The sequence below is a fragment of the Haemaphysalis longicornis genome, unplaced genomic scaffold (genome assembly GCF_048455015.1).
Source record: "Haemaphysalis longicornis isolate Haplotype H1 unplaced genomic scaffold, Haemaphysalis longicornis Haplotype H1 scaffold_16, whole genome shotgun sequence".
Classification (NCBI taxonomy): domain Eukaryota; kingdom Metazoa; phylum Arthropoda; class Arachnida; order Ixodida; family Ixodidae; genus Haemaphysalis; species Haemaphysalis longicornis.
This window is the reverse complement of record NW_027526266.1, coordinates 9,287,290-9,311,488: the sequence shown is the minus strand read 5'-3', so window position 1 is coordinate 9,311,488 and position 24,199 is coordinate 9,287,290. Positions and strand designations below refer to the sequence as shown.

The 24,199-nt window shown below is 45.6% G+C and overlaps 1 long non-coding RNA gene across 1 annotated transcript in view; it reads right to left on the bottom strand.

Annotated features, from left to right (window-relative positions):
• LOC144166096 (uncharacterized) overlaps window positions 1–17,529 on the bottom strand; it is a 69,598-nt gene extending 52,069 nt beyond the window's left edge. Inside the window, exon 1 of the long non-coding RNA XR_013321568.1 lies at window positions 17,362–17,529. This is a non-coding gene — a long non-coding RNA (uncharacterized LOC144166096). The remainder of the gene's footprint in view (window positions 1–17,361) is intronic.
• Window positions 17,530–24,199: the final 6,670 nt, after the last annotated feature.

Below are 24,199 nucleotides of genomic sequence, written 5' to 3'. Positions count from 1 at the left end.
GGGGGGACCGTAACAAGCTAGTACGAAAGAAGGCAATTGTTGAGCTAACAGTTCGACGTAAAGTAGGGGAATTCAGGTTCGCGCTGCGGAACCGATATTCAGCTCTTACCGAGGACGCAGAATTTACGACACAGGAAGCCAGCGACAACCTTACACGCATTTTCATTGAGTGTGCAGTAGAAGTCAAGGCAAGTTGGCTAGACAGGATACTGGTAACCTTTCCCAGTAGACAAAAATCTGATTAGGGAAAGACAATATCCGCCCTAGCTGACAAAATAGAACTAGTGGACCTTTCAAAGTTCATCAATAAGCGTTAGACAGCTCACATACGGAAGTATAATATAGAGAGGATCGATTACGCTGCAAAGAATGAAGGTAGCCTGAAAGCAGTGAAGAGGCGTCTAGACGTGGGGGAAAATCAGATGTGTACACCTAAATACAAGCAAGGCAATGTCATTACAAACAGGGATAAATTAGTCACAGTAGTCGAGGAGTTCTATAGGGATCTCTACAGTAGCCGGGCATCCAGTATAATGTTGTACGAGAAAGCAGTTCAGAGGAGATAGACATCCCAGCAGTAAAGACAGAAGAAGTAAATAAGGCTTTGAAAGAAACGAAAGGAGGCAAAGCACCTGTTGAGGATTTGATAACAGCAGACCTCTTCAAGGACGGCGGAGAAATTGTACTTGAAAAAATGAAAAACCTGTATACGCAATGCCTAATGACCGCAAGTGTACCGGAATCATAGAAGAACGCGAACATCATCCTACTTCATCAGAAAGGTGATATAAAGGAATTGAAAACTTACAGGTCGATCAACATACTGTCAACCGTCTACAACGTACTTTTCAAAGTAATCGCCTAGAGAATTTCTGCAACCTTAGGTTTCAGTCAACCTCTAGAACAAGTAGGGTTCCGTAAAGGCTATTCAACAATGGACCAAATTTACATGATCAATAAAGTTATAGAGAAGTGCGCTCAGTATACTGAACCCCTATATATAGCCTTCATAGATTATGAGAAAGCGTTTGACTCGGTCGAAACCTCAGCAGTCATTGAGGCATTACGGGACCAGGGTGTAGATAAGCATTATTTAAGAATACTATAGGATTTCTGCAATGGGTCCACAGCTACAATATACCTTCATAAGGAGAGCAGTGAAAGACTTGTAGAGAAGGGCGTCAGACATCGGGACACAATCTCGTCAACGTTATTCACGGCATGCTACAAGAAGTATTCAGAAAATTGTTTCGGGAACAGGGGCGAGTAAGGGTTAATAAAGAATACCTTAGTATACGCAGATATTCTGATTTCGTTTCCTTGTTAAGTAACTCAGGGAAGGAATTGCAAAGCTTGCTTTCTGAATTGGACAGAGTAGAAACGTGGGCCTGAAAATAGTATGCAGAAAACCAAAGTCATGATCAATAACCTCGGGATAGCACAGCGGTTTGAGATAGGTGGCGAGGCGGTGGAACAAGTAAGCGACTATGTCTACTTAGGCCAAGTTGTGACACCTTATCTCAACCATGAGGCAGATATAATTCGAAAGATAAGAATGGAGTGCACTCGGCAGGTATTTTCAGATAATGAATGGCAGCTTACCATTGTCACTTACGAAGAAAGTGTATCACAGCTGCATCTTACCGGTGCTTACCTACGGGGCAGAAGCTTGGAGGCTCACTAAGAGGGTTCAACTTAAACTGAGGCTGACTCAGCGTGCAATGGAACGGAACGTGATAGGTGTAACTTTAAGGGATAAGAGAGTGGAGTGGGTCAGGGAGCAAAGGCGTGTTAAGGACATTTTGGTAGAAATTAAGAAGAAATGGACGTGGGCAGGGCATACAATGCGAAGGCAAGATAACCGTTCTTCATTAAGGGTAACAGAGTGAATACCTAAAAGAAGGCAAGCGTTTCATGGGGCGGGAGAACGTTAGATGGGAAGGTCAGATCAAGAAGTTTGCGGGGATAAATTGGTCGCATATAGCACAGGACGAGGGTAATTGGAGAATATTGTGAGAGGCCTTTGCCCTACAGTGGGCGTAGACAGGCTGCTGCGGCTGCTGCTGCTGCTGCTGCTGATGATGAGGATGATGATCCTGATAATGATTATGATAATGGAGGACAGAGTGCAGCGCGCACGAAATCTGCCGGCCCGGGTATAACGCCTAAATATTGTCCTGCTGGCTGGGAAAACGCAGCAGCTACAGTCCGCTCTCCACATTGTGTCGAGCAGGGGCGCGTCACTTTGCCTTCGCTTGCACGCAGGAAGACCACTACCAGCCTGTGTCGCCTAAACAAGAACACTGACTGCAAAACTAGAGCGTGACGGGACGCAGTGGGCCACCAAGTACCCTTATCTAGGGGTGGCACTCACCAAGAGCCACACTAAGGTGCGGCCTCTTGAAGCAGTACTACGAACGAACGCAGCTACTCGGTTGCCTCTCGATAGATCACGGCCAAATTAAACTTCAACTGCTGTGTAGTTTCAGGTGAACCTCGGCAATCTGTTGTGGGACCCGCTATCCCTTTTGTTAACACCGCCTTCTGCTTGTTGTCATCCACCTGCCAGGCAACGGGAATAAGGCAGCTAGTGGCTGAATGGGCGGCTGTAGGGGTACACGGCTTTGGGGCGAAGAAGGCGATGAAATGAGACATGCTTCGAGGCGCACGAAGCAGTGGCCAAGCTGGCTTCAGAGAAGCGGCTCAGCCTTATTGCCTATAAGCGACGTCCAAGCGAGGTCCGCTAGTATATCACCTACCGATATCTGACCACCAAATAAATGGAGCGCACCGAACGCGTCAGAAATTGGAACCGATGACAAGGCTGCGCCATCAGGTGGTAACGACTGAAACCAAGCGATGGCGGAAGCAGCGCTGGAGAAGCCGGTTTTGAAGATCTATTGTGGCAGCAGCACTTTAATTGAGAGGGAGATAATCTACGATAACTTTTGACGGAGTGGTCTCCTCTAAGACGCTTTTAATGGTGTTCTTCGCCCTTGGGCCCTCTCCACCGAATTCACGGATGCTCAGAAACCACGTGCAGAAACTCTAACCATGCTGAAGCGGTAGTTCGCCACACAGATTCCGAGCGCCCCGAATGGAACCTTCTAAAGCTGTTGAAGTGACACACAACATGAATGATTCCGCCCGCACTGGGTTCTACGTGGCGTTCAGGTGCTGCTTTCACACCCACTCTCCATGACGCTGGGCTGCCGCGGACCAAAACGGTAACACTATTTTGACGCTGGCGAAGCCGAAAAAAAGGACGGAGCACTGGTGTTAAAAAAGCATTACGGAGCGTACTAGACCAAGAAGCAGGACGATTGCAGGTGGTTTTGGGAAAGCTGTCGCAACATACGGCTTTACCGTTGAACACCCGATAAAATGTGATAGCAGCGAAATTATCATCGTCACCATTATCATTATGGGAGCACGAGCAGGAAGCATTCGGAATTTTAACGTTCCAAGAGCTGATTGACTAGGAGAAACCAAAACATTACGCATGCTTTTAACATAGCCCGGAATACCAGGGCCTGTTCAGTATGCGCAGATTTTCGAAGTGCTGATGATATAGCTTTTCAGCTGCTCAGTTTCTAGATCATGGACGCTTGCTCCCAATAGTACAGTCTAACGACACAATAGTTACGCTTGTATTTAAAGCGAGAGAAGGTAACGTTGCCCCTTAGCATGCTTGCTATGGTGAAGTCACCCCAACCATGCGTCTGGTTACTACTGTTTCGTAATCCTGTTTCCAGAATAGGTGAAATAGCACCTTAATGTCTGGCAAATATAGCTGGCAAAAATAGCCAGAAGTATAAGTTTCTTGCGTTTGAGGAGCCGTGCGTTGCTGCAGAGAAATACTTCGTGAGGTTAAGGAACGTGACGGCAAAGAAAATACAGCAGCCTGTTAACGGCTGCAAGAGTAGCTCCACCGTTTTGCTGCAAACTAGCGCAAATTTTGTAAGCACAATATAAAAGAAGTTAACTGCAAAGTGGATGCAGTTGTGGTCCTAAGCTGACTTTGAGGTTCAACTGGTTGACTACAAAAACGTAAAAAATTTTCAAAACGTTGCCGGGCTCTGATTTTCAGACGGAAATGATTTTGTTGTAATATTGGATGCTAGTATTATCATCGAGCAGAACGGTACTAACGGAAACAACCACACCCGGGGAAAGTCTGCATGCAAACACCTACCGAGGCAGTCTATATACTACACTTAGATTTAGCCAGATACCAGACTCAGTATTCGTCTAAGTGGATAGAGGTATTAGAAGTAGCGTAGTGCTTATTTCAAGTCATTAAACGAAGCTTGATAGAAATTATACATAAAAACTGCCCGGGGTTACAGCACCCTGATATTTCCACCTAAGTTAGACAAGGCAAGGTCAAAGGAACAAGTTGCGACACTTTAGCGTAATCAAAACTAAAGTCGTTTCCGTCGCACTAAGTAGAATGTACACTTGCGCCTGTTTCCCGAAACCCCACCAGTAGTACGAGTGATGACTTCATTTGTACAAAGCAAAAGAGTCATCCAATGATTTCCATTTGACACCGGCGGTGGATAACTTTCGGTAGCTATTGGGTGTATGAGTTCTCTTATAGTAATGGCGACATGGAACTGCAACAAATTTTGAGGGGCTGCGTCAAAAATCAGAGCCAACTGAGGATCCATTGATGCAGCAGCCGGAGGTCGTATCAAACTGAGAACACGTGTGAATATACCCGCCATCAATTCACAGTATGGCGATTAAATCCATCTTTCTTCGGTTTTCGCAAGTTCGCTGTTTTTCCTCTTCCAGCCAATGCATTCTTAGAACTCAATGAGAGAGCTATTCAGAAAAAACAGTTCCTGCAGCGTCCTCAAGAAACTCCAGCTAAGACCCTTGCTCTTTCCTTAAAACCTGAAATTTAAAACGTTCTATGCACCAACCCTGTACAAACACCAGCCGTATTGGTCATTGGTCATTCAGCTCTCCGACAATAAGCCGGATATTATAGAGTTGTGCGAAGATAAAAAAATAGTAGGTAGCATCATGGATGCGGCTAGACGGCATATTCTGTGAAATCGGAGAGATCAAGGAAAGAAAGACCACGGGGTGGGATTGTTAATCTACAGAAAATTCTAGTATTCTGACCTACATATATAATTACGGGCAAGCCAGTCCGTCTCAAGCAAATGGACACATTTTCTGTCCAAATACACCCACGACAAAGACATAGCATCTTGGCAAAGCTTTTAACGGCTTATCTGGAGGGCTATTCAGACAGCTTGACTGGGAAAACACAGAATTGCGAATGAACAGAGTATACTTGAGCCATTTGAGCTTGTTACATTATACTCTTAGTTAGGGAGTCTCCAGAACGCTTGGAAAGAATGCATGAGAAATTACCAACAGAAAGGATGGCCGTTGGGCTACAAATAAAATATGATAAAGAGATTGTGATGATAATCAGGCATGGCAAATGCGCCCTCTTCACAATATGTACTGGAACGCTTGAAGACGTAAAAAATATAAATACCTCGGAGATGTCACTCCTAACACCAACCACGGGAGAAAATTTATGCAGAAAATAGGTATGGGCTGGAGAGCATGGGTCAAACACTGCGGAATAGGGCAACCTTAGCTATTTCTATCACTGAAAAGAAGAATATACAACCAGTGCATACTGCCAGTGATCACGTATTGAGCGGAAACTTGCGCCTTACTCAGTAAAAGGAAAGCAACGTTAGGTCGGCTCAACGGGCAATGGAAATAATATTGGTAGAAGTAACTGTTAAGGACAGGAAACAAGCTTTCTGGAGAAAGGTACAAGCTTATACTAGGTGATATCGTAGTTGAAGTAAAGAAAAAGAAATATAGTTGTGCCCCCAATCTGGTTACACAAACTGACAATTCTTGGACAATTAGGGTAACGGAGTGGATTAGTGGTGACGTCTCTACGAGCAGGGAAGATCAATGTTCCTATTGAAGGGAAACATGAGTAATTTAGGAGACAAAGAGTAGACTGGAGTAGCGTAGGAGAGGAGAAGGTTAAGGTCATGGCGAGAGGCCTTCATATTGCAGTGGACCTAATCAGGCTGTTCAATTTGATGACGATTATGATGACAATACTGTGAAAGTTGTCTTAAGAGGCCATCTTTAATGCGCAAAAAAATGTGCGTAATTGTGGTATAAAATTCCGAATATTATAACAGGACGGGTACATAAAATGAACATTATGTTTGCAAGAAGGATGTTCTAGTGCCAAAAAGGGAGCAGGCACATAACTCTGGTACTTCTTCAATTGTTTCAGCATATGCACGGGCGGCTGGCACCGGGGTCTTTTCAGTGGCTACCTCGAGGAAGACGGCAGTTTGACAACACAGGATTGGTCTCCATTTTCGGTGCAACTGCGCTGCCTTTCTTGGCTTCAGGCGTGGTGCATTGGTCATTTGGAACTACTGCGGAAGCGCACAAGGGAGTGCTTGTCTGATGTAAACACGGAATGCTCGTCGGAAGAGATCAATGTGAGTAGGGTATCTACGAAACGACGTACATTCAAGGTTTGAAAGCGACGCAGCAGATTTTAACCGCTAAATGGCATCGCCATTTGTCGACATTGGCAGACATCACCACATATTTCCTACTAAAGCGCTTGCTGCATGAAGACCCCTTCGGTTCGGGTGCAAACAAGGAAACGATGCGCCTTGTTAGAAAATCAAGAAATAATAACAAAGGAGGTCGGCACGCAAAAAACACATAGTAACATGGTAACGAAAAAACAGCAGACGTTGAAACGAAAAACAATCAACTTCTAGGAACACCAACTTCATCGACACTAGCTAAAAATGAGGAAGTCCGCATGCACAGTGACCTACTTATAGATCCGATGCGAAAGGTATTTCAATACACAGGGTGACATTGAAAATCTCTCCGGCAGAAATACCCTTCAGATTTTGGCGTGGTACGTGAACGAATTGAAGCAAGACATGAATGAAAGGACAGTGTTACTTCGCTTTGCACTGAAAGAGCACGCATTACAGGCAACTTGTGACAGTAAATTACAGTGACGTAACTTTTGTACTGTTCATTAGGACCTGAAATTGATGCTGTACAATAAAGTAATGCGTCCCGAACTAGAATATTTCTGCGCAGTTTGAGACCCGGGATTAGACTATTCTACTAACATTTTAAATGTTGTTCGAAACCGCAGCGCATGTTTAATCACGGCCAACCACTCTCGCGTACCAATTGTAACATCTATAAAGATGACCTTTAACGTACCCAATCTTTCTTTGCACAGACAACTAGGTGGATTATTTTATTTGCCAAGATCTACCATTGAAACCAAATTCTGAACATCACACTACTAGCCAGTCTGTCATATATGTCAACACGCACTGATCATCCCTTCAAGGTTGAAGTTCCGCAATGCCATACAAATGTATTTTTTGATTCTTTCATCCCCAAACCATTCCAAACAGAGGAACCCCCTTCCAACCTCAATCGCCACAATCACCGATACGCGCGTATTTCGAACTGTGGCTGAACGCTATTTTTGTTCCCAGTAAATAGTTATTTCAGCTCCTCTATTTCCACTGCTATTTATGCTTTTTATGTTACTGTTGCGTTTCTTTGTTTATTATGGCCCTAAAATAGCACCAGTGTGACCGTAAAGTGGCCCTGTGTAAGACAGTACTAATCAGGTTTACTGGAGTGAGTATAGACGGTCTCCCTGGCTGGAAAACCCGGGACAGCCGAAGCGTTCAGCTAACTGTAACCACGAAGGTCGGCAACTGTCCACAAAAAAACTGCAACTGCGGCTGAGGCACCGACTACTGGCCTTGCCACCATCTCAACTACACTACCTGCACCACGGCAAGCTATGGACGCCGCCGAAAATCCATCACCAGATTCCGCGGGAAACCAAACCATGGAACGCGACTGCTCACTGCCCGATGCAGCATCCGCCGCAAATGTGGCGCCTGCTCTTCACACTTATGCCGCGTTGACCCCCCACCAAAGCGAAAGTGACAACGCTTACCCTGCAACTGGGAAAATCATGGTCACTGCTGAAAACTCATCAGGTGATCCTAGCGGAATTCAAACCATGGAATACGACTACAACAGTGGCCGAATCATCGCCCAAGCAGGACTGGGATAAAGATCTTGCGGGCCCGCAAACAAGCAAGCGCTCAAGTAAGACAACCTGAAATTTCTAAACAACGCACCATAAGCCCCAATCATCTTGGACGTTCGTTTCCAGCCAATAGACCAATGCCTAACCAGATCACTCAACCCTTTGAGGGGTGCGTAAAGACATCAACAGTGAACCACTCACCCAGACAAACCCTACTTAACATTCCTGACAACGAACACAAAATTATCTACCGCCCACGCACGGGACTCTGCCTGTCAAGATGGTGAGATCAACTAATCACGCAAGGATTTGGCACAACTGAAAAGGTACCATTAGGAGATTTTTACAGCCAAGTAAACATAAAAACCCAGTGGGATCAAAACTTGATCGTCGCAAGTACCGCAAGCGAGGACCTCGCAGAAGTACCCAGAACCATCACCTAACTTCTACTTGAATGCCAAAACATCGAACTCTGTATTGTCAAGCGGCCTCCAAATACGACGCGTGGGGTCATTCATGGCCTCGAAGCCGGGACAAAGAAGGAAGAACTGGCAGCCCTTTTAATCACCACTGGCCCCCCACGTCTTCACGCCAGGGTGCTGGGGCGCTCTAATACCGCTGCTGTCATGTTCGAAGGACCTCACGTTCCCTTTTACATGAATGTCGCCTGCACACTTACTCGATGCCGACTTTACAAAAGAACACACCAGTACTGCTCTCTCTGCGGGGCTCTTGGGCAATAACAAGACGTATGACCCCCTCCAGATAAAAAAAATCTGCTGCTAGTGTGGCTTGGGCAATGCGCTGCCTGATAACTACTGCATCCCAATGTGAAAAATATGTGGTTTGTCCCATGAAACCGCAAGCAAGGACTGCATCCGCCCCCTGAAACACAACCCACCACCGCGTGTCCCGAGAAACCAAGCGGAGCAGACCACAATGGCAAACTGAATATCAACGGCTACGCAGAACCCTCCACAGGCGTGGAAACAATGGCCCCCATTCCGACCCTGCCGAGCCCACAAAAAAAGCAAGAACAAGAAGAACGGACAAGGTGAGGTGGCCACAGACGCTAACCAATCCTTCACTGCCAAGCCTCTCCTCCTGCACCATACACCACTTCACAACATGCAGCAAACACCACAACTACCACCTACCACATTTCAACAGCCGTGCACCTCAAAATCCCCCACCGAGAATAAAGAGGACAACAATGGTTTAAGCCCACGGTGTACTTCAGTTCCCGAGACTGAGCACAGGATACAAGTGATTGCAAAACAAATTGAACTTCAATCAAACATCACGGCAAACATCACGACAAGCATTAGCGCCATAATGCAGCTCTGCAAAAAGACAATCCAGTGCGTAGCTGCCCTAGAATCCAGGATGGCGCCCTCAGAACAGCCACTTCAGGAACAACAGTCGCGCTTTGACCAAGCCTTCGCAAACACCAAACCATGGTCGAACAAGCTGTCCAGGCGTTACGTACACATCTCGATAGGCGTCACCAGCGACTCTCCGTCCTAGAACAGAAAAGCGGTCTAGCCCACAAGAAAAAAAATGTCTGAAGACAACGCGCATTTGAATTCCCCCTTCTTCCGGATGGTCAGGCCGCGGAATAGTATACAAATATACAAGCTCACAATTTGGCAGTGGAATAACAGGTCCCTAACCAATACAAAACTCATAATTTTACTATAGGCAAGTAGCCCGCTCTAATCCTCGTCAAGAAAGACAACACAATGGTGCCGCACTACTTTTCTTCGTCATGAGAATACACGTTTATTAACCTCCTGCCGAAGACAAAATCCCAAGCAAGCCTGTTCATATTAAACATCTCAAGTCCTCCACAGGCGTCCCTCACCACTTTCTAGAATGATCTAACCACCCCGACCGGATCAGGAAATAGTGTATCCAGGGAGACAACCCCTGATGTCACCTTCTCTTAAAACATCAGATACGAGGAGTGTCTCCAACTGAATGAAACGTTAGGGAGCGTTCACTATATAATAGAGTCTGTTGTTGCCTGTTACAGAACCCCGCATGCCTCGGAAAAGTCAAGATCACTGACTAGAAAGCATTCCGTGAAGAGACCCAACCGACCAACTTTGATTCCATTTAGCAATGGTCAGAAGGAATTATTCAATCGGTTTTCAAACACACCAAAACAATTCAGCTTACCACCGATAACCCTGACACTGACCCGCACCTTCCAACCCTACGGGAGGCTCGAAGAAGCGTGATCAAGCGGTGGAAAAAAATGAAATCCAACCGTGCCCTCAAGCTCTGCATAGCTCAAAATACTGCTGAGACCATCGAAAATGCACATCATTTCAGTAGCCAGAACTTGAACCGACTTTGCGACCAACTACAAGCTACGGTGAGCGACGGCCGATATTGAGACACTCTCAAAACGCTTATCGGTAATACAGAAACGAAGGCAGTCGCCTCCCGCCATATACGGCGTCTCATTATTTTCTACTTTGTGTACCTCTAACTAATACCATTTTGTGCGTGTGCTGACTCCCGCGTACGGCCCGACAAGCCTTGCATGGTTAGGGCTGACTCGACGTTGATTTGTATATTTCCAGAGATGAAAATAAACTATTACTATTACTATTACTATTACTATTCACCAATACCACGGGGACGACCACAAACAATTACTTAGAGACCTGGCTGGCCGTTACATACGCCCCATCCCCGCCACCTTTCGTCTGCTCCCCGCTTATGCTGGTAACTCCAACCGAGACCTTGACAGCCCCTTTACGGAGGCGGAAAGAACAGCAGCTCTTCAGACCCTGATCAGAAACACAACGCCGGGTCACGACAGAGTCAAATGTGATGGCAAAAGCAATGGCAAAAGGATTAAGTACCCACTTTCAGGAAACATGCTGACATCAGCTTAATTCCCAAACCTAAAAACCCATACATTTCACAAACCTAAGCTTAATTTCCCTGACATCCTGCGTTGATAAGTAAAATAGATTTGCTTCTTAGCTCGAAGACAATGATCACTGGCCTCACCGCAAGTACGGCTTCCGCTCGCGACTTTCTACTCAATATATACTCCTTGAAATCAAAGGAGACATCCTGGACAATCTAAGCAGCGAACATAAAAGTGCCATTTTGGCCCTTGACGTCAAAGGTGCCTTCGGCAATGTCAGGCACCATGCTATTTTAGAAGGCCTACAATCAACCCACTGCAGCGAGCGGACATACAACTTTGTTCAAATATTCTGGACAGACCACACAGGGACAAATGAAATCGGGAACCTTAGAACTGACAAACTCCCGACACCACCGAAAAGAACACCCCAGGGCTCTGTCATATCACCACTACTTTTCAATTTAGAAATAAAAGACTTTCCATAACAATTGAATTATATCCCAGGCATCAATCGCGGCATTTACTCCGAAGATATTACAATATGGGCACGCACGGGATCTGCCGGCACGCATCAGGACGCCTTGCAAGAAGCGATTCAAACCAGCGAACAGTACCTTCACCGACGTGGCCTGTACTGCTCTCCAGAAATATCCGAATTACTGCTGCTTAAAAAACAAACCAGAGGTCGAACCCCGGCACCAATTTCTGACAGAAATTCAAATAAACAATGCTCCAATCTCACAGGTAGAAACCCTCCGCCTACTAGGACTTACGCTACAGCAAGACTGAGTGGGCATGGTAACGCTCTATAAACTGCAAACCAAAATTCATCAAGTTCTACATCTCATACGCCATATCACAAGTCGCCGTAAGGCATCGAAAAAAGGACACCAATTAAATTGTGCAAGCGCTATATTAACGAGTACAATTACGTATGGAATGCAATATCTAGCACTCAAAAATAAAGAAAACAAAACCCTATATTTTGATCCGAAAACCTACACGTTTTCTCCCCGTTTACCCCTCACCGTTTCTACAGACAAATTGTTGCAATTAGGCCTGCGCAACACTTGAGAGGAATTGGCTGAGGTACACATAACTAGCCAATTGGAAGGCCTAAAACTCACCAAGACGGGAAGACACCCTACAAAAACTGGGTTACGAAGTCCCGAAAGACAACTGCGCTCAACAACGCATTCCTCTAGAAAGAACATCACTGTTGCCTCGGTACCAAGAAATATGCGTCCGCTCCACAACAAAGCACGACGCAAGGCCAGAGTTTAAGCTCTTCGAACTGCACACCGGAAACGGCCTGACGTTAGGTACGCCAATGCCTGGCTATACACCAATCGAACAGCCTACTCCATCAGCATAGTCCATATTCAGGGACTGGAGCTAGCTTCTGCTTCAATACCTACTAAGGACATCAACACCGCTCAAGAAGCAGCCATTGCCCTTGCAGCTACCACGGGCAAAGCACAAGTCACCATCATATGAGACTCCTAGACAGCCTGTCGAAACTTTCAAGTTAGGTGAATTTCATCAACAGCAGCGAAAATTCTATCAGACCTCCCTGATTGACCCGAAATGTTTATCATATGGACACCGGCTCATTCATCAATGGAAAGGAACGAGGCGGCTCATGCCGCAGGCCGAGCTCATATACACCGGGCGCCTCCTTCTGGGATGTGAGCCAGTCCTTCCATAAGCCCAGCACGAGAATTAACCCTAGAACGTACAGTGACATCCTGGCCCACTACCGCTTGGGATGAAGAACCTTTCCGCCTTCACATCACAACATGTCTCGCGAAGACACGGTCAGCTACAAACAGTTACACACTAACACATTTCCTTATGGTACATTACTACAATTAGTGCACCCGACATTCTACACATACACTTGTGAATACCGCATAGAGCCATGTACTCTATACCACATGGTGTGGGAGTGCCGCCACACACCATCCCTTGCCCCAAATCCCATTCCTCATTTCAGCAGTAAGAGGGTCAGTTGAGCAGAAATCGGATCACCAACAATATCTTCTAGACTGGGTGAGACAGGCTGCAGAGGACCCTGGGATTCCTGTATTGGGGATGTCCGCAACCCAACAACACTCACTCCTCAATTAAATGTTTATTCCTCCTCCTTCTTCTGGTTATCCAGATAAGTGCATTGTGTGCTTATTGGATACTTATTTCTGTATTGTAATCTTTGATGCTGTTTTCCTTTTGGTGGGTGCGTTTATTTTTCATGTGTTCGTACGTTCGCCTTACATACTCGTTTGCTTGTACATTCCTTGGTATTTTCTTTCGGTCTGTATGCACATTTTCTGATGGGTGGATTTAATCGTATTCTTACGCTCGCTTTGTATTTATTTATTTCTTAAACCTGTATATTATATTAGCGTCGTATATTCCTGGAAACCTTATTGTTTGCTTTATCTGAACCGCACTGCTTGTGTATCCTAAATGATCTCTATATGTACAATTGTTTGTGTATTTGCCACCTACCCAGTCCCTTCTCTGACGCCCTCAGGGCATTGAAGGTATTGAAATAAATAAATAAATAAATGAACCCATCATCAATACAAAAGGCTTACAAAGTGGGCAAACCTAAAGATGATAATCCCAGAACAATACTTGTGAAGTCCGCCCTTTTAGAAACAAGCCACGAGTGTTTTCTGCTGCGTAAAATAAAGTGCACAAAATTTTCTACAAGAGCAGATTTTTGTGCAAACATGCGGCCAGGAAAACAAAGGCTTATCAATTTTGCACGGGAACACGATGCCAGAATTAAGTTTCCGTACAATACCCCAATGTTGCGTGGCAAGACCTTCATGCACCAATGACGCAGATCGTGATCGCGGTCAATAGCTTCTAACGCATACAACTTAGCACGGAAATATTACCTGTTTAAATAACCTGTATTTTGTTTTTGGGAACTGCCGCAGCGTGAAAAAAAGACCCGAGATATTGGAAGTCTGGTAAACATCACGGGACCGCATATTGTCATTGGGGAAGTGTAGGGGCTAAGTGATGATGTTTGACATTGTGAGGTGCTTCCTCGGGGATATACTAGATATCAGAGAGATCACAATACGCGAGGTGGTGGCGTGTTTGTTCTAGTTGGCGGTAGTATACCCATTATTCCGGACCTCTTCTTCGCAATCTCTGTGCGGTGTAGAACTTTTTTTGTACCGGCAGAATATTGTCCTCGGTTCCTTTTATTGACCGCCTGGTTTTGCCAGCAAAGCATTCCTTCTTAGATTTCGATATCCGTTTTTTCCCTTTCGCCTGAAAATGGCCTGCTTGATTGTGAGTTCAAGATGCCTGACGTCACCTGTATGAATAGCTATTCTGCTGAAAATAACCGATTGGAAATTACCGCGGCGTTTTTTAAATTCTTCGAGCACACGGCCTTTTTCCATCATTAAACTGTCCTAAAATAGTGTTCCGGATCCGCTATTCAGCAAGCAACATTATTTTGGTCAGTCGGGTATACCGTTACACGGAAGTAGTGATAGTGAATTTATATCTGGTACATTGGTGTAGGGGGGTCAAAAATAGTACACCGTGTCCACGAAAATTTTATTTATATGATGACTGCAATTACGAGTCTTTGAGCGAGGAATCGAATTCTTTCGTGGGTCTTTTTTGAATACAGCCAATACCTGACATATAGAGCTTAGTGATGCTTTTTAGGATAACAGTATATCATGGACGAAAAATTCTCTCTCATGCAAAAGGAAGAATCAGTGTGTCCATAGAACCTTGTCTGAGAAAAGAGTTACGTACGTCTACAAGAAGAACGGCTACAATGTACGAGGCATTTAGACGAACACACTATCATAGGCCTATAATTAAGTAAACAGCTGAAAATAAAGTTCGGTATGTTTCTAAAAAACGACCTGGCGCTTTCGAAACGCCGATATTGGCCCTTCGTACGTGGTGTAATTTTGAAAAATCCTAGAGAAGTATAATGGTATATTAAAAATGAAAAGAAAGATCCCGTTGGCTACTCCTAAGCGAATAAGGGTCACTTACTGCAAGATAGCTCCACTAAGGCCAAGTCGGTTTAAGCATACTTTAATTCGATGGTTTCAGATAAAATTTCATATTTCTGTCGCATTCAATTCAGTCACTTCGCGCATGGAATTGGCTTAACCACATTTTACATAAAATGTTTACCCACATTTTAAAACGAATTGTTGCAGCAGGGGCTTTTTTCTGAGCTTTAAATAATTTTGATCAAGTTAATTGATCACTGGCTTCTTTAACTTGGGGCGGTCACCGCCGTGGCCGCCTGAAGTTTTACCTCGACGTGTAGGTGTGTATCGAAGAGATACTTGCTCGCTTGGAATGCTGGCGTTAGCCGATACTTGTTTTTTAACTTCAACGGCTTTCCGAGCGACATCTTCACCGGTGTATTTCACGTCTAAGTATGCGCTCATCACCCGTAGCCGCTTTATGCGTGCATGGTTTGGGGGGCGGGGTTCGGGAAGTGGGAATGCACGCACACCTGTGCATTTGCGCTACCGATAACGCCCGTTGGGCTGGTTCGAAATTCAAACGTGGAATTCCTATGGCTCACTGCATCATTTCAGATTTCTTCCATAATTGCGCTGTTTCGGTCTGGGTTGATGTGCTACACACGAGACCCTCCAGCTTTAACTCGCTATTGGATGAACACATGTAGCTCGCTTGGAGGAAGAGCGGGAATGGAAGACGCGTCGTCGAGAACAGAATCGCGAGTAGTCACGAAAGCAATAGATAGTCGCTGCCGCCATCACTGCGTCTTCTGGTTTCTGGTCGTCGAGTGCTTGGAAATCCTTCCGTGATGAACGCAACTTTGGAACGCCAACGTTGAGCAATAATTGTTCGCATTACGCGCTATTAGAGCGATATTTTCGATACTTTTTTCACTCATAAGCTCATGCACATAACGGGTTGCGGCGTGCATGGGTTGGCACGGGGTAGCGGTGCACGCGAAGCTATAGGCTTCATGCCCTTACTGACGACATGTTCTTTGCGCAGGCGGGACGTGTAAACGAGGCTGTCGAACGGCCCAAGCCGACTTCTGCTTTGCCCTCTCAGTGATAGAGCGATTTGCGTTAGTGTGTTACACAAAGAGTAAGTTGCCTACGACGTGGTTGTAACACTCCCGCTCATCGTTTTCCCGCTGCGTGTTTTTCCGCGAGACGGAAGCTGGGGTCCTTCCAAGTTGGCTAGGAGGTATGCTCAAGTGTAAATTACGAACAAACGTGTTTTCCTTCGTGCACTGCGTATCCTGCGTCCAGCTTCTTAGTTCATCTCTCTTCACAGAGTGGAAGGGCGCTATTTTGTTTTTCTTGTACTCAACCTAAACGTGCCCGCTTATGGTTCCTCAACTAGGGAACAATGCGTTTCAAGTTGGATTACGACGCTTGTACTATCCAGTTTTTTTAAGAAATGGAAACACTTTTTGTTTTCTAAACTGTTTAAAAAAGTGAAGACGTGAAACGCTCAGCCCAATACGAAGTTTTTTCGTTCAGCTCGTGCAACCCCGTTAAAAACTTTAACGTCCAAAATTATTTATGATGTGATTTTATAGAAACCTTGCATATTTGCCATTGTGGCCGGAGCACACACAATCAAGAAATGACAAATTTCGCCGTCACTTATATGCCAAACACAACTATTAGTAAAGGCTTGCATTGGGTAAGACTACTTTTTCTTATTACCTACCACGCAAAAGTTTATTTTAGAGACGGTAGGCAATGCGGTACTTTTAGCATTCCCAGCTATATAAACTTCGTAGTTTCTCTAATAGCCGTATATGGGTAGTATTTTCTCTCGCACTTCTTGCCTCACGCCAATAAACATCTGTGGCGTTGTATGCTTTCTCTAAATTTGCCCTCCGTTCTCTTGAAAATATTCCAAATCGGAACATTGCAACTTGTCTGAAGTATCAAAATTCTGTTAAGACAAAAAAAATTTGCTGTCCCCTCGCAGTTCTATTCGTGTCGCCAATTGTTTCAGATCAGGCTGACAAAAATTGATTCTTGGGTCTCCCCCCCCTTACTTTTTCTTGTTACGACTTTCCCTACTTTCACTCTTGCATTTCTAAGACCTGCGACGATGGGAACCACCTCCCCGCCTCCATCGCCAGCATTCCGGATTCTTCATCATTCCAACGGCTGCCACTAACATTGTATAAAATGTTAACCACTCCTCTCTATAACGCTTTCGGGCTTCGAGAGTATTTTAATAAATGAATAAATAAATAATATGGGGATATGCCTACGATTGCGAGCAAAATGATTGTAACAAACCTCTATCAGTACTACCGAAGAAATAGAACCATACTCACGTGACAACTCCAACCATGGCAATAATCAGCATAACACTTCGCCCTTTCATATTTACGGAACGAAGCCTCAGTATAAACGCAATGCCTCCAAAACATGGCAGGTAAATACACTCCCAACTATACTGGTCTCTTAAAACACCAATCCACTAGAGGTGACCTAAGCGTATGTTACGTCATTACAAAGTGAAATTTAGGCGTGTTTTAGGCCCCACATTTATTTCAACAACAAATCCGCAACGAATATTTTGTACAAACGTTAGTTCTGTCTCCCTGTTCAGCCATGTAGCCACAAGCATTACTCTTTTTTTAGCCTGCCTGCCTGGATTTGACAATGGGTGTAAACATACTTGCCACTTTGTTTATTCGTGGCAGAACAGTATTCCTTTGTGTGATTGCATTGTTTCTAAACCCGACCGTTGCGTTTTGAAATAAAAATGGCGGTGTTCGTATTTTGCATGTCATACCACCCTGCCTTTTTTCTGTGGACCCCAGCAACCATGTGATTAAGGAGCGTTTCAACTCGCAAATAAATAATTAGGCATGAGGCAGTGGCTCTCTGTGTGAATACGTGAATGTATGTGTGCGTGGAGTGGATTGTTCAAATCACTATTTATTTAAATATCACTTCTGTTAAACTAATTGTTATAAGGGGGCGAAGGAAACTTTGAACTGATTAGTTAGCTCGTCTCCAGAATTTTCTTCTTGACTTCAGATGTTTGGTACTAATTTGCAAACTTTTTCTTCATTAAAGATTATGTGTGAAAAATTGAGGCTCTTTGCATGTCCACAAATTCACAGCGAACCACTCTACAACACCGGCCGACGAAACCTACGGGAATAAGGACGGGGCCAGCAGCACGTAAAAATGTCAGAAAACATTCCTGTTCCCCTGTGGGTGACTGAACCGCAGCTAGTCAATGATAAACAAAATCCACAGCTCTTTCCCTGTACTATAATTGGAAAGATGAAATAGGTTATTCTAAGGATTGCGGGGATACCACATTCCGTACTCCTAACATATGTTAAATCTTATTCTATTTTAGACGTTGACAAAAATACTATAGAATTGGTTTTTCTAGTTTTTTTGCAATTTTATGGCTTACTTTCAACTTGAGCTTTCTCAGAATGACATAGAAATTTTTACGTAGGGTACGTAAGCGGCCGCAAATGTATTGAAAAAATGCAAGAAGAAATCGATTTTGTAGAATTCAAACTTCGCGGCCTTCGAAGACCGCCTCATAGTCTCTACAATGGCAGAAAGAGGGCGCCAGGACTCCGCTAGAAGTAGGAGTTCCTGTATAAACATCCCCCTCGCGAGAGGCACGATCAAATGCAGAGCATTTACGGGGCACACGACGTTAAGTAGTTTGCGTTACGTTAATGCTGTTGCACTTGTGGCAACTGCTGACGAGAAAGCGCTCGTCAGCAGTAATTTGAATGAGTCAACGATATAAGGCGCGTTGGTAGTGTCCGATTCCGTGTCAGCTTTGTGGCGTAGTGGGAAGCGCACCATGTACATTGCGTTCTGCCCGCAGGGTCGAGGGATTGAAACCAGGCGCCGGATAGTATTTTCTTTTTATATAGTAGGGAGGCGCGCGATGCGGACTACGGACGCCAACGCGGGTGACATCGTGAGTTACTGAAATGCTCTGCGTTTAAAATCACCTTACAGAGTTCTTACACTGCATTCCAAGATCGCCAATGTAATCGCGTTGTGTAAGACAAAGACAACTTGTTTGTTTTGGCCGTATTTGCGGTTTTGCTGCTGGGCGCAGGAAAACGTGAATTGACCTGAGCTTACTGTAAGACTGCTGCCAACCATGGGGCCTTAGGATCGCAGACAAAATCTCCCCAAATACAGCAAACACGTTGACACGGGCAGTAAACCGTCAAAAGATGCAGTGAGCTCCCGTTAAGGCAAATAAGAAGAAACCATGCTAAATTTGTCGTTCCATAGGATTTTTCTTATCAGAAGCCCCCCCCCCCACCATACAAAAATAATCCGCAACAAGCCCAGGTACACGCAGATATATTGCTGCAGGATGCTGAATGAAGTAGGCTTACAATCGACGAAAAAGACAAGAAATTATTTCTTTGAGAGCACAAAATAATGCAAGACTCTTCAAGAGCGTTGACTGGTTTTATCCAGTTTATGCGGCTACTGAGAGCACACTCTCGCTACGTCGTGCGACAACGCAGCCAAGGCAGAGAGGAAACTCCTCGCTTCCTCGGCGGTGACACGCTAGGACTCGCGAGGCCCATCGTCGCGAGCTCACACGCTTCTGCTGAGAAACAGCACTGGTCAGGAGAGCTTTAACGTTCGCGAACAGGATGCCTGCGTCGTCGCTTTCCTTACTTTTTGCACTATTAGTTTTGCGCTTTTCTTGTCCAAATGCAGAGCGGTCTCAAAGCACAACGGATTGTAACCTGGGTAGAATAAGCGAATTAATAGCTTTCCGTGCAGTGCAACAGGCCGTGCTGATCGCTCAAATGGTGATGCGCCTGCTGTGTCGCTGACTCAAAGTAGTTTCAGTGATCCTTGCTGGCACTCGCGTAGCTTGTCCGTCACGCAGATTTTTTGTATCGGTATGCGGTCATCTGGGCGGGAGGCAGGAAAGGGGCAGTACAGAGCGGGTGATCTGTGTAGAAGAGAATTAATCGCTTGGCACGTAGGGCAGCAGACCGTGCGGATCGCTCCAATGGTACGGGCTTTATTTACCCGAAGCGGAGTTTTTTTTTTCATCGGGTGGGTGTAACGAAAACCAGAGAAACGTTCCGACGTCGTTTCGCATAAGAGAAAATTGTTCTTGTGTTCGTCGTAACGAGAGTACACTCTATACAGCTTTTTACCCTATCTGCGAAAAACCCTATTAAAGCATGGGTAGTACTTAGGAGCTGCGTGATTAGATATCTGAAGGCGCACGTGATACCTTCGGTTATAGCTTGGGGGCTGCGTCTATCAGGCTCGTTGACATAATAAATGCGTATTTTTCTCGAATTATCAAGCAACGCAGGTGATTTGACAGCTCGTACCAAGCATGCCGCATATGTAGAAATCAGTGTTTCGATGACTGTATTGGCGGTGAGCGCGACAACGGGCGGCGCTGCGAAGCGCGACTCTGTGACGTCGGCTAAGGGATCCTCGCATTTTTCGTATGCTTCAATCGAGCCCGCTCTCCCTGCTGTTTTATTTCTCTTGGTTGAAGTCTGGTGCTTGTCCTCCCTAAATGTTGCATGCGCATAACTTTTTGCAATAATAATATACTTAATATCGCATACACTAGGTGAAGGTGCAAGTTAAAGTATAGTTTTTGATACCGCTATAGAAGAAACATTGCCCGCATCGCCCCATTCCTTGCGGTGCCGATTCTGTGCGGAGCGCGAAGAGTCGGAGCTAGGCACCAGATTCTGTATTCAACAATCTTTCGAACAAAGGTAACAGCCAGCAGCTATAAAGTAACCAACAACTGCAAAAAATAGAAGACAGAAGCTAATTCCATGCGTTCGGGGCTGTCGACTACTAGTGGAGGGTCTCCTTAGTCCAGGAGTCCCTGGCTCTGGTTGAGAGTCCGGGCCCGTCTCAAAAGGTTAAGCTGGCCTTCGGATTCAGAACTGGACAGCTGTGCGCCCACTGGGAAGGGGAGCTTTCCGAGGCTGAAGTAAATGAGATAGGATGCACGTTGGGTATCTCTGTTGGTGTGCCAGGTTTGCAGATTAGTGAGATGTCCACGTGTTTCCACGCTGGCGGAAGCGTTCCTTGTGTCCAATGAACATTGATGACAATAAGGAGTTGGTCGAGGGTGGCAGAAGGAAGGTTGCGGATTAGACGATTCATGATTTTATCATCTTCTGGTGCTGTGTGGCGCGTGATGTTGCGGATCGCTGCCTCGAGTTCTTCGAAGGTAAAAGGTGTGTCCAGCGTTGATTGGCGTCGCCAGTATATTTTGAGTCGGTAAAACAGTTTTCGCCACCTTGCCGAACGCCTGAAAGTATTGTATCACATCACTTTACGTTGCCATGGCATAAAATATGCCGACATGCAATTTGCGCTGCAAAAAGTGTACGTTTAGTTACAACTAACCCATTGTCCGTCTAGGCGCGTGTTGGTCTTATACCCGGCTTCTAACGGAAATCGATGTTTGTTGAGCAGGATGAGTCACATCTACGTCACTAGGTCTGTGCGAAAGAAAGTTTGACACCCGCCTCAATGCGGGCGTACGGCTACAAACGTTCCTTCGCCAAAACTTACTCCACCTTAGGGATTTCCCCTAAATTTGATCTATTAACACTAGGTTTGTTCAGACCTGCAGGGATAGGTCGGTACCTTTCCCACAACCATATCTTCCTAATTTAAATATGAATTGATGATGGTTTCAGCTTAATGGCGCAAGGCCGACATGGGCAAAGAGCGCCAAACACAGTTATTTAATGAGGAGGGAATACGAAGAAAATTAGTTAAAGGCTATGAGTACGATTTTTGTAAAGGGCCAGGGTGAATACCAAGGGTGAATACTCTGTCACGCATGACGCTATCCGCTTTCCAAAGCACTCATTGGGTATTGGTGGTGGGATGTACGATTGGCTATCGAATTACCTTAGCGACAGAAGCATCTTCATGACCACCTCTGATGGCGACACATCGAAGCACACCGTAACTCGTGGTGTTCCACAAGGAGGGGTACTCAGCCCAGCGCTTTTTAATATTTCCCTCATCGGCATTGAAAAATGTTTGCCACCTCATATCGCGATTTCCTTATATGCCGATGATATTTGCATATGGTGCTCCGGCCGAGATAGGCGTGTGCTTCGTGCGAGGCTTCAGCGGGGAATAGATGCTATCTCAGAATTCCTCGCAGTGCGTGGACTCCAAATCTCGGCAACAAAATCAGCAGCCATCGCTTTTACGAAACGTGATGTCACACGGTACGAGCTCACGGCAATGAGGATACCAATACCTTATGGTATCCTTATGTCACTACCTTATGTCACAAATCATAAATTTCTCGGCGTCACATTCGACAGATTGCTGACATGGACACCCCACATTCGCAGTTTGAAAGAAAAGTTCTCGTCATTTTTCAACACCTTCCGAATGCTTTCCAGCAACAGTGGTGGCTGCACAGTTTACTCGCTTCTTCGTCTCTACGACGCTCTCTGCGAAAGTCTTTTACGCTACAGCCTTCCTGCGTTGTTTCCCCTCTCAGCTGCAAATCTCAAGTCTTTGGAAAGCATGCAGGCGCGCGTACTCCGGGTGTGCATCGGCGTCCCAAAAACAACATCAACCCTGGGAACGTTCATTGAATGTAGACGATTGACGCCGATAGCGCTGCGCAAACACGAACTGCTTCGGGCATGTTTGCGTTTTGTCACGAGGCAACGTCACCATCCATTGGCTGAGACTTCTGCTTCAGTTCTGCAAGACTTTTTACCGCAACATTACGAGATCCCATCTCTGCCTTCGTACCCGCTATGGTTGCTCCCACCCATAAGCATTCACACAACCGTGCCAGGAGTGACGCGAAGAGCAAATGTTCCCGCTCCAGCTCTTATGTTTTACACTCTACAACTTCTAGACAGGAAATACATCGGCCATAAACATATATACACTGATGGCTCAGTGACAGAAGGATCTTCCACGATTGGTGTTTGGATACCTGCGTCGTGCACTACGATAAACAAAAAACGCAGTCACAGGACGTCATCAACAGTGACTGAGCTTGCCGCCATCCGTGCTGCTCTTGAATACATCACCACGCACTCACCCAGCCAATGGGCTATCTTTACGGATTCATGCTCAGCCCTTGAATGCCTTCAGTCTTTCCCTTCTGACCAGCTGGTTGTGGACATTCGTTTTTTACATCACCAAGCCGTGAATGCTTGCCATTTTGTCGGACTACAGTGGATACCTGCACATTGCGGGGTATCGGGTTATTCAACAGCAGACGCTGTAGCTTCCCAAGCTCACAACTGCCAAGTGCCTACTGCGGCAATACCGTTCTCTAGAAAGGATGCGGCCGCACTTGCGTGTCGTGTTGCGCGGCAGGTACAGCTTTCAATATGGATGGATCCTTCACGTCGCTATACCCCACTTTATTCTGTCGACCCAGAATGTACTTTCAAGTTGCCCTCTAATCTCACGAAACACGACGCAGCCGTAATACACCGCATACGCCTGAACGTCGCCTACACTCGCCTTTTTCGTTTCAAGCTTCAGCAGACCAGCTCAACCTTCTGTCCGGGTTGTAACTGTCCCGAAGATATTTACCATGTCGTATGTGTGTGTAAACGATATGACGAACCAAGACGCTCCTTCGCAGTGACTTTGGGCAGGCTACCGACGTCGTGTCTTACGTTAAGTGATGTGCTTGGCCCCTGGTCATGCGCAAAGATGGCTTCACGTGCTAGGAGGGCCTTCCTAAGCTTCCTTCGCAGTTCAGGCCTCGTTCACAGACTTTAACAGTGCCGAGGATTGATTCGACATGTGCTACAGGACTGTGACCGTTACCTTTGCGCTCTCAAACTCTTAGTGGCGTCCCAGTGAACATTTCGGGGCTGTGTTCACCGTGACTTCTAGGTTGGCTGTCAAAGTGTTATGATTGCTCGTTGTCGCTCTGCAGTTTCCTGAACTGTGCTCAAATTCAAAGTGAACCTTCAGCCATTGCGTGTTTACCCAATCTTTTATTTTTAACCTTACCTTGTGATCTCATGACCACGTGTAGTCGCTCCGCGGTAGCCTGAACCCTGCTAAAATTGAAAGCGAACATTTCCCTTTCGTTAAAACATTTCTCTAGTGTGTTTTAACACTTCCTTCATTTTTACTTTGAACTACTGAACTCTG